Here is a 17,120-nt window from a genome sequence, read left to right as displayed (position 1 = left end):
ATGTTTCTGTCAAGATCTGGTAAAATAACAAAGACACTGAGAATATTTACTCTAGTTTTTAGTAACAGGCTAAAAATTGATTCTTTCCCAGAAGACTTAGATGTATAAACATAAATTGAAGCTGCTATCAACAGAGTTGGAAAGTCCATCTGTAGCAGAGCTACTTTGCAAATGTGTCCGAAGACAGGTTATGTTGTTAGAAGTACTAGAGCCAGTATTCCAGATATGTTTCTTGAGTAAATTCAGCTATTTTTACCTCTATGCAACTGGGACGTTAATTTTACTCAACAATCTGTTATGTTTCTTGTCAAAAAAAGTTCATTTTGGGGGTGTTAAAGTTCTGTCCAAAAGAGGCTGTAGAGTTGCTGGGTCTTGATACCAGCATGGTGTCTTGTGTCTGCTGAATTCTAGTGTGTGGCCTTGCTCTGCCACACTTGGAAACTGTTTATGGGGTCAAACCTAGATTTCTGGTTAGTGTTGAGCTGACCCTATATGTCTTTGAAGGTAATTCCACTTAGAAACACTTTTAAGTACACGTAGTTTAAGTCAGTTGGTGTGCGATCCCTTTTATTTTTGTAAGCAAATTATTTTATGTATAATTAAATCTTCCATAATTTACATATCATTATGTATATAATTAAATAGTTAATGGTCTACATATTTTTTGTTCCGTAGCATACCTGAATATATATGATCATTCAAGCCTGGATGAGCTACAACATACCTGAACGTATGGGAACTTTTGATAGGCTTAGTGTCCTAGATTACCACAGAATTTTTCTTCTCATCAGGCTGATATTAAATATGATTCACTGCATGTCATTCTCATGATTAAAAGGTGCCTGTGGTTTTTTTTTGTGACAGAAGGGTAAATGGAGGAACAACTCAGGTGTTCAAATATTAACTAGCTGCCTTCTCATGCTGTCAGTACAGTAAATGTTATTGAGAAGGACAAATAGGTGCTGTTTTTATTGGTCACATTCTTCCAGTGGTTTTGACTTGCTTGAAGATAAGAACAAAACTTTTAGAGGGGCACGTTTGCCATGTTTCCAACTACTTTTACTCAGCAAAATTTTTAAGACTGTGTTTGGAGGCAATTTCTTCACTTTTGTGAAGGAAAGTGTCTTCACTTTCTATAGGAAAGTGTGTTCTACATGTAAGTTTAGAACTGTGAGGAAGCTTTTATGAGCTGGTTATGCAGAGGATGCCAGTGATATAAATCATTTGGAGGAGGAAGAGGCGAGAGAAGAGGTAATAGTTTCCTTATGGTTATTTAGACTTTGTTTTCAGGTAGGCCCAGAGTAGAGGAGGGGAAGTCCCTCCTGGTCTAGTTAAATAGGGTTTTTTCCTGCTCAAGCTTTTAGGAGAAAGTATAGGTTCAGAAAAACTTCAGAGCAATTTAGGACTTCAGAACAATTGTGTATTCTCTGTTAATGATTTTATATCCTCCCCCTCCTCAGAAGATACCTGTATCTCCTCTATAGCAGTAGGGCAAACTCAGGTTGACTGAAGGCCCTATGGTCTTTGTTTCAGTGCAGATGAAAGCACTCTATAGAAGGAGTAGTAAGTGTCAACAGTGGTGAAAAAGAAAAAAGACAAATTAGGGGTTTTCCTGTGTCAAATCCATGTATTTACAGCTGTCCTTTAGGGATCAAAATCTCAATGTGCTGTTTTAGTTTTTATACACCTGGGAAAAGAGCCCCACTGAATTGCAAAGATCTAATGTAATTTTGTGATTTCCTTTTCAGATTTTGTGGGATTGCACTTCTTAAGTATACAGGTATTTTAACTGGTTGTTTCCTAGGCTTCTTCAGAAAGCAAGGTTCCTCTACAAGCAATTGAGAACACCTGACCCAGATTCCTGTTCCAAGTTGCCCTATGGAGGACAGCTTTGTTTTGCATTAACTGCAGGAAAAGTTTGTTGCTTAAACCAAATGCTTAGAATGTCTCCTTAAGTCTCATGTGGAAAAAATCCCCTCTATTTTATTCCTCCAACTACAACATTGACTTGAATAGTTTGATAACAAATAAGCTGAATGAAACAGATATTATACATATTTGAGACCAGACAGAAAGTCTGAGCAGAGCTTTTTCTGTGTGCACACCTCCTTCGTGGCAGAGCTTGGAGGTAAAGGTGAGGCGATCCTTATCTTGTGTGGGTGCTGTTTTCTGTTGTGAGTACTTTACCATCTTAGTCTGACTTAATAACTTGGCTGTGAAGCAAAAGGAAAAACTGCTAAATATCTGCCCACTATCTGCATGGTTCTTAGTGCAGGGGGGACAGACTTAGCAGCTCACAGCTGCTGAAACCAGGAGTCATATCATCCCCCATCTCCTTGTTCCTGTCTTCCTGCCTACGTGTTCTCACTGAGTACCTTGTGCCAGCTTTGATGCTTGCTGGAATGCTTGATGCTTTGATTTAACTCTTGAAATATCAGCAAGCTATCCCAGGGAAAAAAAACCCAAACCAACACATCCAAACCCCAAACAAATGTGGCCCATTTTCTGCCTTTTTACTGAAGAACATTGACTTAATAATGGGTTTCTGTGCTTGAGAGACGTGGGATAAACAGAGAACACAAAAGGAAGGCAGCAAAATTTGTTCTTTTTGGCAGCTGGAGCTGTTATGGTGGTTCGGACAAGTAGGAAGGAGCCTGACCTACAATGAACTGGGTTTCAGTCACATGTGCAGCTGAAAGGGTTAAATTACATTTGGCCTATTACTTTTTGAGCACCTGCAAATACACGTGAGTTTTAAGTCTGATGTTTGTGAGTGCTAAAGGAGAGCCATCCATGTACTCACATACCCTGCAATGCTTTCTTTGAAGTTAAATGCACTCGTGTGTGGGTCTCTGAGCTGCTCAAAGGGCTGACTGCTGCATTTCATCCACCAGCTGTAAACACCAAACTTGTCCTAAATAGTGAATGTTTTCAGGATCCAGCGTGTGTTTCTCATGAACTGAGTTCTGACTCCAGGTGGGTGGAGATAGGAGGAAGAAAGGATTTTGACTTGCTCTTCCCATTCAAAACCATTTAAGTCTCAATTTAAAAAAAAAAAAAAAAGAAATAATCACATCCACCTTGTATCTCATATTGAAAAGATTTTATTCCTTGAGTCCTGATTCTTGTATTGGATGTAACAAGAATTCACCTTTTGAAACGGTAAACTTGTTTGATGGGCTTGTGATCTTGCAGTGAATGATGGAATTATAGTAATACAGCAAAAAGCTTCAATGTCATCCTAATCTGAACTGAAACCTATTTTATTTCCAGGAAAAAATAAACAAATGGAGACTCAAGCCCTGAGGTCTGCTCCCAGGAAGTCATGTGCTTTCAACTGGTTTCGTTTGCACATGGGTCCAAATGCTCCAGCTTGGATTCACCTCTTCTTTACTTTCTCATTTTCTTCTCTGAGACTTTTCCTGCTGGTTTTGTCTTTTTGGAAATATCCTTCTGTTGGATATTCCTTCTATTATTGTTTGGATGCTTCTGTGTTCCTCTTCCCTTTTATCCTTGTCTTTTCCTTTTATTCTGTTCTTCTTTTCTCCTTCTTTGACAGGTATTTTTTGATATACAAAATACCTTTAGCTTTAGCCCAGCTTCTGGTGGACAAATGGTCACAAGGGAAATGTGCAGATGGCTTAAACAGATGTTCCTGTCAAAGTCAAAATATTTAACTCCTGAATTCCTGCTAGACAGTGCCTCTGATGAATATTGCCAGGACGGCCAGGGACTTGTGTGGCTCCTTTTCACATTGCATTACTTTAACCTCACCCTACCAACTTTCAGGAGAAATGAAGGCTGCTGAGAAAAGCTTTTATTATTTTCATTGCCATGTTAATCTGTAAATCAGTTAGTAAAGGTCTGTGCTTGTGCCAAAATGGGAGAACTGTTTTGAACTGCATGAAGGAATCCATCCTGAGTGCTCTCTAGCAAGGCCTGGGTGAGTTTAATTTGAATCAACATATGCAGATTGTCAGTGGTGTTTTGATTTTGGGTTTGTTTCTGGGTTGTTTTTTTTTTTCCTCTTTGCCAAAACTGAAGACGAAATGTCAAGATATTCAGAGAAGAAATTGTGTGTGCTCTAGGGAATATTATTTGACTATAAATATATTCTTTATACAAGCTGGTTTTCATATTTTCTAATACTGTGATATTTAAATCAAATTATTTTTCATAAAATTGTATTTTGGATTATTAGTCCTTTATTTAATCAGGGGAGATGTACAAATAATTACTAACTGACAAAATATCCTAATAAAAACAGGACATGAGTACAGTCACCATGAGCTAAAAATGCAAGAATATGACTGATTTTTATCAAGTGAGTTCCTTGTGAGTGCCTTTCAAGTTTTAGAAAATGTACAATTTCAGAGTTCAGATTCTTTAATAGGAAACAAATTGAATACTTGAGAACTAATCCGTAGGCACAACAGGAACTTGATGGTATAGTAGGTGGTAAGATTCATTTATGATAAGTTATAATGGAATTCCCCTGGAACTATATATTCCACCTACTTGAATTCACATTAATTCAAAAGCCTGGCAGTACGCATCAAATGCCAAGACATTAAATATTTGGCAGGTTATTGTAAAACATAGGACTAAGTATATGCCTAAGCCACTGCCTGTAGCTCTGGTATACCTTGTGGTCTCTATATGTTGAATTTGATCATTTAAACATTCGTATTTGTCCACAATACTGAGCCTGGGTGTGTTTTAATTTAGAGCATGGAGTCTGCACAGAGCAAGAAGTGCTGCCTATCCTTGAGATGAAGTCACATTTGTGGCACCAAATAACTGTGGTGATGTGTTGGAGATTTTCAGAATTCCTTTTTTTTTTTTCCTGTTTGTTTTACAATCATAGATAGGCATAAATTCTGGAAATGTTCCAAGTTATTGGCATATTAAAGGGGCAGGGTTGGTTTTAATGAATAACAGTTGGTTTGGGCCACTTTGAACAAGTGAACAAGACTGTAACAGAATTTTAGTTCAGTGTTGTTCTACTCAGGACAATCTCACTGATAGCTCTTTCAGCTTTTAAACATCTCTGCAGATTGAGGGACACTTACTTGGGCATCAGGGATAATTATCACGTTAATCCCCTTTTTAATAATGGTAATTCTAGTTTTGATAAAATGAGTCATGTGCGTTTTGGTTCAAGCAATTGAAAAAACCTCAGTAAATTGAGTCCTGCCAGGTAGTGATTTGTTGCCAGGAAATGTGCTCTTCTTTCTTCTTTATGGCTTCATTAAAAGACAGTTCTAAAAATACATCATTGAAGATGGTTCAGGAAAATAAAAACATTTAAAAACTCAAAAAAACCCCCCCAACCCCACGGCAAAAAACCCCCTAAAGAAACTCTAGGATAAAGCTTTTTTTTTCACTTGACAACGTGCAATTACAATTTTGCGTCTTAACTTGTCTTGTGAGTGATGAAGAGTCGTTCCAGATCATTTTACGTTTCTTGTGAGTACAAAGCTGTTGTTCAGATCTTGGAAATATCACATGGGCTGTAAGTCTTGGCTCAAATTTCAGAAGCAGGTACCTTTTTCTGAGAAACTAGATGAATCAGTGATATTGAAATATGTGATATAAATGTTAATACAGCTAATAGACTTAGGTGACATCTGCAGTATAGTGTTATTGTGAAGAGAAGCTGATGTAGACTGATAAATCTACTTTGCAGAGAGCATTCAAACTGGTACTTTTAAGAACTTATTATCCCACAGCACAGAGGCACCCCAATCTTACAGAGATTTCTATTGAAAATCTGCCTTATTGCCAGGTACGTGCGAATGAGCACGAATGATGGTCGTGACTTTCAGGTGTGGGTGTTTAAAACTGTCCATCATTGCCTCAGTTTCAAGTTTCACTCTGCAAGGTGCTGAAAGTTTCTCTGTGATCCAGAGAAGCAGGAAAGCTGCCTGCCCGAGGCCAGTGCAGCTCTGAACTGGGCACCACTTTGTTTTGCTTGACAATTCTGATTGATGTGCGTGGCTGCTGTCCAGGATAGGTTAATTGTCATCTTCCTGGCATAGACTGGTAGAGAGGATTTTCTTAGTTGTCACATGGAATAGATTGAAAAGGTTGTGCTCATCTTTTCTTGATTCTCCAGCTCAGTGTGCTGTTAGCACAGTAATGAGGAAGTGGTCCTGTTTGGTGGAGATGGTGGGAGTTTTTATCTAAGCATTTATTAGTGAGGGGGGGTGGGATTGTAGGGAGAGTGTCACATCAGTGTAAGAATAATGGTGCAGCTCAAATGATGAGAGGAATTGTTTGTACTGTTGTCCCTGGGGACTGGTTGTGGCTAATACACCCACATTAAGCCCCAAACCTTTCTGTAAAAGAGTATTTTCCCCAGAGTCTAAAACCAGTAGGTCTGTATGTTTCTCACCATTCTGACTTCGGTAGGATCATTAAGACTGTTAATTAACTTGACCAAAGCAGCAGTTTAACTGGTGTGCTTGTGCTGGTTTCTTATGTCTTCACATCATGTTTCTGCCGTGTTCTGTAGAAATTTTTGGTACTTCACAACATACTTGAGAGAAGCAGCCTGTTGCTCTTTGAGATTCTGATTCATGTTTTATTTAATGCTGCAGATGAGGAAGGTGCTGGTTTGCACCAATGTTGTGCCTGATTTGGGAGAAATTGTCTCCTGTGATCCCAGTAAAATGGAATGTGCTCTAAAGGATGAGGTGTTTGGAGACCAGGAGAGCTGTTATGTTGCTTTTGCTGTAAGATGAAAATAATACCAGCTACCTATTGTTTTAAGTGCATTGCTGTCTCCAGAGGAAATCTTTCCTTACTGTTATATATTAATAGGTTAAGTTCAGCTGCAGGGCAAGTAGAATGAACTGAAAAGATAAAGAAACCACATTTGGGCCTGTGATGGCTCAAATTGCTCCAGTTTGGGGCTGCTGCTGTTGGGGAGTGTTCATCCACAGAGTCCAGGCTTGCAGGATGTGCTGTGTCTGGTTTCCAATAAACTTGCATTTCAGAATAGCTTGCTACATATGGGGGATCTTTGCATAAATAGCATAAAATAATGTAACGTTTTCTGATTATATTTTCATGAAAAGGATTACATATATTTAATTGTTATAATCTGCTTTTATTAGTGAAGTCTGTTAAATGTTGTACAGTGCAAGAATGGAGAGGGTGTTCAGGTCTCTGCCCTCTTGTCATCAGCGTATTACTAACAAAAGATCTGTCACTTATAACTTTGGTTATTTCAAACTGTGTCCTAGACCACTTGCTGTCCCAAAAGGAGTTCTGGTAAAATTCAGTCAGTGTTAGGTGGGGTCCTGAAATATCAGGGTTTCCAGGCTTGAAATCCAGCAGCTACATGATACAGGAGAGGGTTTGAAAAGCAGACCATCTAAAGCAGATGCTGCTACTGTGACAGTGTTTAAAACCCGTTTTTGACAGCATTGCAGAGCCCTCAGGTGAAGAGCTGGAAGCAAGTGCTCAGGCTTAGCTTTCAGGGTTATCATTCCTCAGGGAGGAACAAAACCCTTCTACACTGGGGAAAACCAGGATAAAGAGCAACAGTGTGCTCTGTCTCAGCCCAGCACAGCTGCAAACTTCACTTCCGAGTGTTGAAATCGAGAGTAACTTACGGAGCTTTGGTGTTTTGTTAGCTCAGACATAGGTGAAGTACAGGTAAGGAACTTCAGATGCAAAATCATTCATGCAGAGAGTCCCCAGGGCATTTGAAGGAATGCAGTTCTTGACAAGGGCAAACACTGTCTTTAGACAAAAGGTCATGTGTTAGTGACCTTCTTTTGTTGTTTATTTGCATTATAAGTGAAACATCTAAAATGAGATGCTTTGTAGAAAATGATCTAAACCAGTGGTGCTCAGGCATGTATTACAATCCATGTAGTGCTTTTATCCACAAGGAAGTTGGATGGCAAATGGAAACACAGTGCAGGGTTCAGTTCCATGGCTGCTGAAGTTTGTCTACTCTGTCAGGAGCTGGTGCTTGTCCAGGGTGTCAGGTTTCATCACTTGGCTTGTAGCTTTACTAATCATCAATTGCAAAATCAGAATGATTTCCATCATGAAGCAGAAGATGTTTATCTTTGTCTCACAGACTGATTTAGGCTTAAAATTCTGCTGTTTTCTCTGAATGGAAAGCTGCTTTGTGTAGTTGTTGAAAATGTAACTACAGTGGTTAAAAATCCCCCAAACAACAAAAAAACAAACCTCAAACAACAAAAAACGAAACCACACCAAGCTTGTTACAGCAGCAATGTAATAGAAGGAATTGTATTTATGTCCCCTTTAAAGAACATCAAAGCAGTTAGATAGATGTCTTGAGATAACTTGTCCTTGTGAGATGGAAATGTTAATGATTCATGAGGCTGAATCTCATTTAAATGTGAAAATCCTTTTGCATTCATATTATTGCGCTTCCTTGCCTTGTCCTCTGTTCTTTACCAAACTTTTGGTGACTCTGTTACCGGCTTTTTTCCTTAGTTACTGAGTAAAGTTTTGCAGAATGGGATAAAATATTTTCCTTTAGTCAATTTGCAATAGTTGTTGAAATATTAATCTCCCCTTTTAGTAGGGCACAGAAGAGATGAAAGGAATGAATTGCTCCTTCTTGTGCTCAGGGCATGTTTTATGTGCCCTTGTGCCCCAGGCCTTCCACTTGTGATCAGCTGCTGCTCTCTAAGACGCTTTCCTGAAGAGATCAAGTAACCCCCAAACCTCATAAACAGTCTCCTTGCTCCCTACTTAACAAGAAATGCTACTGTTTTCCTAATCCTATTATGTTCTTTGCAGAGTACACTTAGTTTCCTAACCACTCATGTGGACCCTTTAATTTTCTATTTGTGCTTTAATGTAAGCAAAAGAAATACATTTGAAATAGCAAAGGGGAAGAAAAATCAGGATGTTTAATGATGTTACGTTCAAACTTAGTGAGCCTTTACACATGTGTGGCAGGTCATATTTTTATGATGTGATTCTTCCCTGTGGTACTTGGCTATTGCCAAATGACTGAAAGTTCTGCTTGAAACAAGCACAACATCACAGATGATAATTTTACTGTTCAAATTATTGGAAACCAATACTAGAACAAAATTATCTTTAAAAAGTATGAAAAGCAGGGACTTCTTTATTTTCTGAATCTATAGAGTGTGTTTGGGTCAACTTTTATCCTGCAGATGTGTTAGCTAGAAACTTCTTGTGACGTTCTCATGTGATCATTTGAATTTGACACCTGAGTTTTTGGGAGGAAAAAATCTGCCACTGTTTATGTTTTTCCCATAGTTGTGCCTGAAAGGAGCCCTTTTCACCCAATCCCGTGTAAATTGAAATCTTGTGACTTGAAAAGATGTGACAACTGTAAGGGGGCAGGAAAGTAGAATGTTTGGCTGAGTAACGAAGGTAATGAATGGCATGGAGTGGGCATGTTAATATTACAGCTTCTGGAATTTGAGATGAAAATCTCTTTAGAAGAGGCTCACACAAATAAAAAGGGAAGGATGCCCTTTGGTAAGAGAACAGATGACTGACCATAATGGGTGAGGGAGGCAAGTGAGAAGTTAAGTCTGCATCAATATCTTCATAAGGGTGTAGAGAGAGATTTGGGATAAATCTATAGACCAGGGCGGAGAAAATGCAGCTCAAGCCAGAATGATCTGAGAGTACCTTTATGGCCCTTGTATAATGAATTTTGCTGGCTGGGTATTTGAAATGCTTATTCCAGGAAAGGAAGTAATTTCTTTCAGAGGGAAAAATTTTAAAGCTCAGAATATTCTGCAGTAACATCACAGGCTTGGACATCACTAATGCAAATCATTGGGTCTTTTACAGGGAAAGGCTTTCAGATGGAACTCAGAGGTTCCTTTTTTCTTTTCATTACCTGTGATCTGTCCATTTGCTCACTTTAGACTCCTTAGTACTGGAAGTGCAGCTCTAGGATTCTTCAAGAATAAATTGAGTGTGAATGATGGATATTTCTCATACTTCCATTTAAAAGATAAAGGTTTGGAATAACAAAAGCATTCTTTTTCCTAAGTGTTGCCTAGACAAAATTCACTTAATGTTACACAAGTATCTAGCGAGTCACTAAAAATCTCATTTCTTCTCACTCATACACTTTTCAAAGAAGACTAAAATATTCTTTTGTAGTCCTTCTCTTGCTACAGAGTCTGCCAGAAATGTTTGATTAGCCCAGTGGTTATAAAAAGCAATATTTTCATCTGATTTCTGTATCCTATTGAAGCAGAAGTCAGTAGGGAAATTATTTATTCTTTCCCTTCAGTGTTGAGGATTGGCAGAAATGCTCTGTGAACTTCAGTCAGATTAAAATTAATAACTATATTTTCTGTATTCCATCTGCCTAAATTGCCATGAAAGCTTTGTATTTTCTTCTGTTCCTGTGCACAGACACACTTGTTCAAGAGGGATTAATGTATTTGATTAGAAATACTTAATTTTAATGAAATGAACTCAATGGCATTGAAAATTACTTTTAATTATTGCCATAAAAACTTAGGAGCAAAATGTCATGACCAAATGGGGGTTTTCTAATGTGTAGAACTAGAGCTCTGTACAGTCCAGTGGACCAGAGACCAAAATGTAGATTTAAGATGCTGAAGGTGATGGAGGAGTTTTAGTGATGTTAGGACAGTTCCATCCTTTGATTTCATCAATGCAGAGCAACCGCTTTTGAAAACCACTTCTAAAAACCACTAAAAAACTGACTGAAAACCCATGAATTGTCCTGGACTGGTTTCAGTGGAAGGCAGCAGGAGTTTTTGCTCCAGTTGTGTTGACTCCTGTAGTAGAGTTCACAGACAACCTGGAGCTCTTTAAGGTAAAATAAGTAATGGAGGAAGATGTTGGTTTCTGTTCAGATGGGTGAAAAATCCCTCCTCTTACTTGAAGACCTCTTTAAGCTGTAAAGAGGTCAAGTGCTGAGCCAAAGGGATGAACCACTGAGTGAAGAGAAAAACATGTATTTTAGTCTAATATGTAGAGGATAAACGTGAGCATCAACTAAAGCAAAGACACATTTATGGCAATTGGGATTAGAGTCCTCTAATGCTTTCACAGTAAATGGGATAAAATATAATGCAAGTTATATACCAGCATTCCTCACAGATAACTGAGCACGGTTACTGTCCTGATTCTCCTCTCTTGTGGTTTCACTGGGGTGAATCCTTCTGTCTCCTGCTTCAATACTTGACTTGAGAGTGCATTAATGTGAAAAACCCAAATAATATTATAATGTGCATGCTGGGCAAACTATGCTAGCCATGTATGTTCATAAATGCATTGTTATGTATCAAAAAATTGTGGAAGCAATTTATCACTATATATGTCAACAGTCAGGAGACTGGATTTAGAGAACACTGTCATCTAACGTTATTAATATAATACTTAATTTTGAGGAACATTTGATTTCCCCTCATTGTTCCTTTAATCAGCTTCTGCAACAAAAACTGATTTAAAATATCTCAAGTTATATGGAAGAGGAAATTCCCAAACAAAATACCTGTCAGAGAGAGTTTTCTAACTTCCTTATTTGTCTGACAGTGATTCAGTCTGGTTGATGCTGACTCAGGTGTAAATATTTTTTTTTCCTCTTTTTAATGTTCCTGGTCTCATGTGGATACTCCTATTGACCTGATTCTTCTGGTAAGGGATTTTCATACTGTGACTCAGGAGCAATGCAAGCAATGTGACAACTACAGGAAAACACCTGTTAGTATCAGGTAAGTTGGTATTTACATTTTGTTTATTCCTTCAGCCGAGTTTTTTCCCACATCAGGTTAAAAGTCTTATTTGGTATTTCATCAAAGAATTCCTGACCAGCTCAGCTGTGTACCTTGTTTTCTGTTCAAATCGATGTGTTTTTCCTTATTAAATGAATTGCACTGCCTAAAACAGTATCAGGAAAAGCCAGTAGTAGAGCCATAGAGTTGTGGTCCTGTGCTGTGCTGCTCTTGTTGTTTGCATCAGCCTCAGTAAAACTGAATGAATTGTCATGGACTGGTTTCAGTGGAAGGCACCAGGAGTTTTTGCTCCAGTTCTGTTGACTCCTGTAGCTGAGTTCACAGACAACCTGGAGCTCTTTAAGGGAAATAAGTGTAGGAGGATGATGTTGGTTTCTATTCAGATGGATGAAAAATCCCTCCTCTTACTTGTAGATCCTTTTAAGCAACTGGCTTCCAAATCAATCTTGCTGTAGGCAAAATGTTAACACCCATCACTGATGAACAAGGAAATCAGGGTCTTTTTTGGCCTCACCTGGTTCTAATTCCTCAGCTATTTCTTTATTATTGGAGGTGCCAGGTACCAAAGGGAGTCCCCTTTTGTGCACTAAATTAATTCCTTCTGGTTTTTGTAATGAATTTATTTTCCCTTGTGCCCCAGGCAAAGCTTCACCCCTCTAGATTACATTTTTCCTCTCTTCTCTCTGCTCTGAATCCCTGTAGGAGAGGAGTGGCAGGCCGTGTCCTGGCAGAGGACTGAGCCAGGACGTTGTGCAGCTCAGGGCAGCCTGTGTGACATCGCTGTCCTGGAGCCGTGTCAAACACACCACGGACACTTTGTAATTTGAAGGCTAAAACTGAGATCTGCCCAAGCATTCTCAAGCAAGAGCCAAGAGGTAGAAACTCAAAGCAAAACCAAACCAGCCTTTCAGGCAGCGTCAAGAGGTTTCTGTAAAATTTGCCACAGGCAAAATCTGACTTGTTCATTTTCCAAGATGTTTGACTTTTCTGTGAAGTCTCATTTTGGAGCTCTAAGCCTTTGATTTTTCTTGGAAACAGTTGGGGAGACTTTATATATGATGGCTTCAGAAGGTTAAGAACCAAGCATTTCACTGCCCTACATAAACCTGGCATTGAAAATATGTTTGTACAGCTGTCACCTTTGTCCCTTAAGCTATTCTATTCTGTGGTCACTGGGTGTTTTTCATGTGTCTGTCAGATGACAGCCCGGGAAGGGACACACCTTGTGGGAAAAGATTCTTTAAGTCTGTTCCCTTTTGACACTGTTCTGAGTGGAGCAATAGCCCAAAAACCTTTCTGGATGTTATGAGTTCAAAGAGAGTTCATTGCTGAATAAAAATTCAGTTTTCTTGGATGGCAACTAAAATTTAAATGTGTGTATCAGAATTAAGTAGCAAGAAGATATTTGGTTAAAAACTAATAAATTTTTATAAAATGCATTTAGGTTACGTGTAGGCTAGAAAGGGATTCAAACTTAAATATTGTCTGGATCTTTCTGCACAGTTGCAAATTCAGTGCAACAACCTTCTGGCTAAATGGTTTATGAAAATAAATACCTGAAAGTGGATTCTCAAGTCTTCTTTGTAAGTGATGTTAGCTTCATCTGTCAGCAGTAAAAATACAAATTCATATGGTTAAGCAGTTTGACCCTTTAGAAATAAAATCAGAACTGATCTCCAGAAAGGAATGGGCTTTGCCCATTTATATTCTTACTCTGTTTCTCTTTCCGTTTGAGGTGAGTTGCCAGAAAATGTATTTAGTATACCAATTATGTGCCTTTCTGGTGTTGTATCACCCTATCCTACATCTTGTACAAGAGAAGTTAAACACAGACCTCTTTATCTTGGGGGCTTCTGCAAAGATACTCTTGAAGAAAGCCGTGTCTAGGAAAGTAATCGAGAGGTTTTGGGGCAATCCTTAGTTATATTATGTACTTTTCCATTCTACTGTCCTGGTTTAAAGCTGTTCTGCAGTACCACTGTGTGGAAGTAGTGGTTGGGTAAAGAGAGGTGCTTAGAAATAAGCATTTTTTTTGTTAATACAACTGCTGCAAATTACATGCTGCTTTCTTTAGTTCTACTTTAATCATTTTCTACAGCATGAGAAGCAAAAGAAAAATGTGAATATTCTAGGGAAATAGGTGATGACTCTGTTTTCTTAGTTGTAACTTGTTTTGGATTTTTCTTGCTTTTCTCCATGGTTCTCTTCTGTGTTCTTTATCCATGGGCACAGAAACAGAAGCAGGCAAGGCAATCAAAACAGGATGTGGAGCACTTATCCTCAAGATGATTTTGGGCAGTGGAAATCACAGTTAATTGCAGCTAAGCAGTGGAGTTTCTGATACCATCAGTTTTAGGCATGGTGTATACATTTTTATAAAAGCTGAGAACTGCATTCTGTGTTTTTCATTAACAAAGAAGGAAATAGATACCATAGAGGGGATTAAAAGGAATCTTTCTTTTCATATGTGCTTTGGTTGTTCATTTGTGAACACACCAGCTGTGATTTCTTGGAAATCTAATCTTGGTGTGCCCTTTCAAAGAACAGTGAAGAGCTCAGATTAATCCAGTCTGTGCTGGTAACAATCTGAGAAGTCCCACATGAGTTTTATGGAAAAGCTTAAAAATGGGTTGAGGGATTCCACCAGGTGGGATTTTTGGTTTGTGGTGATTTTATTTTTATTTTTTTAAGCCTTTTGATTCTGCTAAAACATGGTTTGGTAAATGATTCCATATAAAACTCAATCTTCATTACCATTTGAACTTTAATTTTGGTGTGTTTTTCCAGGTATGTCACCTGCTGCCATTTATTTAAAGCAAATATCACTTGCTTGTTCCACTTTCCTTTGGAAGAAAGCAAAGGCATTTTCTGCTGTGTTGGGTGGATGAATATACATACACTTGGAATTAAGTGATGCGAAGGGCTCAAATGACCTTGCCCTGCTGCCTCTTAAGAATTTATTTTGCATGACTTGCTGTATGTTGGAGGGGCTGGGAAGGCAGTTTTGTGAACTGCTCTTGTCAAGAGTTGACAAGAGTTGTTCCGAGTCAAGGGTTATGCAGATTAATCACATAATCATTAGCTTTGCTCGAGGCATGTCGTTAAGGAGGGCTCAGATGTCACTGGGTAAATAACCGCAGGGAAACCTGAAGCTAATAAAACATCCCTGCTGATGGAGAGTAGGTGCATCACTCAGCAGATCCGGGTCAGGAGTCCCGAACAGATTTTCGTTTTTAGCCCTTGAGGGGTGTGTCCATCGTCACACACTGATGACTAAACCCTTTGGAGTGCTTTATGGGGCTATAAATACTGAGGGCACTATTTTGGTTGCAGTACCTGTGAAGGGAACTGAGGGAAGTTCTCTGCCTCAGGAGCAATATTCCTGTCTGGCACCTGCTTTGTGGTTGCCAGCACATCCTGTGCACTGTGCTACTGAACCACATCCACGTGCAGGTCAATGCTGTGGAGGCAACCGAGGCTTCTTTGATTTTTAAACTGTTACTTCTAAGGCAGGTGTTAGCCAGTGAGAGCTTCTAAAAGACTTCAGCACAATCTGGAGGCTGAGTGCTTCCAACTGTTTTTAATTTCCAACAGAACAGACCTGTGATGAAGAACATTATTGTTCTTTGCATAGCATTGTAGTGTGTAGTCCTAATTGCTGAAAAATATGAATTATTTTTCACAAAACTATGTACAGTGCAAGTCAGCACAGTAAACAAGTCTTTTTTAGATGTCAGTGTGTCTGCACAGGCGTAAGTGTGTTAGGCAGGCATTAGAGATTAACCCTAGTTAACTTTATGTGCAGGGGTAGCAGGTATTTTTTCTCAGTCCTTTAATTTTTGGAGTAGCTACAAGGGGAAAGAACTGAAGTAGAGTTGTGTCTTACTTGCTATCATCATGTAATATTCCTACTCCCACCTTTAATTCTTACCCATTTTATTCCTTTTCTTAACCTTTTACTAGATTTGATTGCTTGTGTGGGCAGAGTCAAGCAAAAGATACCTGTGAGATACCTGGCCTAGGGGGCTGTTTTGTCTTTCTGCTGTCTTTAACGAGGTTTGGTCTTCTGGGAGGAACACTGCCAGGCTGTTCTGTGAGCACTGACAGGATAAACATGCTAACATTGCCAAGGAGAATAAAGCAAAGTGTTCTCTGCTGCTGAGCCTTGTTCTGATGCTCTGGGCTTTGTGAAGGAACTTCTAAAAACCCCCAACACAGATCCAGGTGGGCAACTTCTAAATTCAAGGCATGTGTCCCAACTGCTGCTTTCAACAGATTGTGTATGCCTTTGACAGCTTCTGGGTCCTGAAATAAATAAAAAAAAAAAACCAAAGCAAAACAAAAAAAAAACAGGAAAAAAATCCAATTTTTTGGTTTGGTCACTGTGCTGTGTTGGGTTTTTTTGGCAGCGTTACATAGAAGGAGCTGTACCAACTGCAAAATGGGAAAATAATTTGAAGTCTTTAAAGACAGGGATTATGTCTCTGTGTCCTGGGGACTAATATGAGGATTTGACAGTTACCCTTGAAGGAATCTGAACTATGGGACATTTGAGGAAAGAGCCAAGGGACTGGTGGGAACAGCGTTCTGGCAAGTGCAGCTGCAAAAACATGAAGCTGTTTCTCCCTAAAGATTTGGAGGAAAATATTGGTGTTTCCTTTCACAGCAAATCTTGGGATGTGTAAATGGAAAAGAGGAAGACAAGGGAGCCTTTACTCTGCCTAACAGTATCTCTGAAGGGAGTTGGTTGAAGCTTGAGTGTCATATGATATCACAGAGTATTATATTCGATTTCTTCTCTTCATTTCCATTCTGACAGCTTAAATCTGGGTGAGAGTATTTCTCTCTTGCTCTTACCTTTCCTTTCGTTCCAAAGTAGCTGAAACAAAACATTTGATACTCTTGATGCTGTTAATAGGTGAAAGGAAGACTTCCCCATCATCTCTGCTGAAGGCCTGTACTTGAGGATTCCAAGAAGAGATATTTCTGTGCCTTCATTTTCTTTTGGATTCGTGGTGACCTCTTCTCTCCCCTGTATCTCTCTGGAGAGATATTTTTGTGATAATGCAGCTGCTTGCTATCAAAATATGAGCAGGGCAAGACTGAAAATTACTAATACAGGTATGTACAGTAAGAAAGGATAGAAATTAGCCCCACCTGAGGGACACACATGCAAACATAGAACCAAACCTAAGCTTTCAGAGAAATTAATGTCTTTTCTGGAGTGTCATAAGCTCTCCTTTGGCCCTAATGTTGCTGAGTAACAAAATGAAAGCAGTTTTCAGTTCTGCTCTCCACAGAAATCCATCCCTAGAAGTGGGAAGAACATGAAAAACACAATGGTGCTTTTAAATTATAGTTTTT

The 17,120-nt window shown here is 38.9% G+C and overlaps 1 long non-coding RNA gene across 1 annotated transcript; it reads left to right on the top strand.

Moving 5' to 3' along the window:
• The first annotated feature begins 3,739 nt into the window (after positions 1-3,739).
• LOC125331801 lies at positions 3,740-16,870 on the top strand. Its single transcript, XR_007206201.1, has 3 exons — positions 3,740-3,943; positions 11,664-11,735; positions 16,675-16,870. It is a non-coding gene; the product is annotated as an uncharacterized LOC125331801 (long non-coding RNA).
• The last annotated feature ends 250 nt before the right edge of the window (positions 16,871-17,120 follow it).

This window comes from Corvus hawaiiensis, chromosome 11, assembly GCF_020740725.1.
Source record: "Corvus hawaiiensis isolate bCorHaw1 chromosome 11, bCorHaw1.pri.cur, whole genome shotgun sequence".
NCBI lineage: Eukaryota > Metazoa > Chordata > Aves > Passeriformes > Corvidae > Corvus > Corvus hawaiiensis.
The sequence above is the reverse complement of the archived record's forward strand: the minus strand, read 5'-3'. Positions and strand labels throughout refer to the sequence as shown.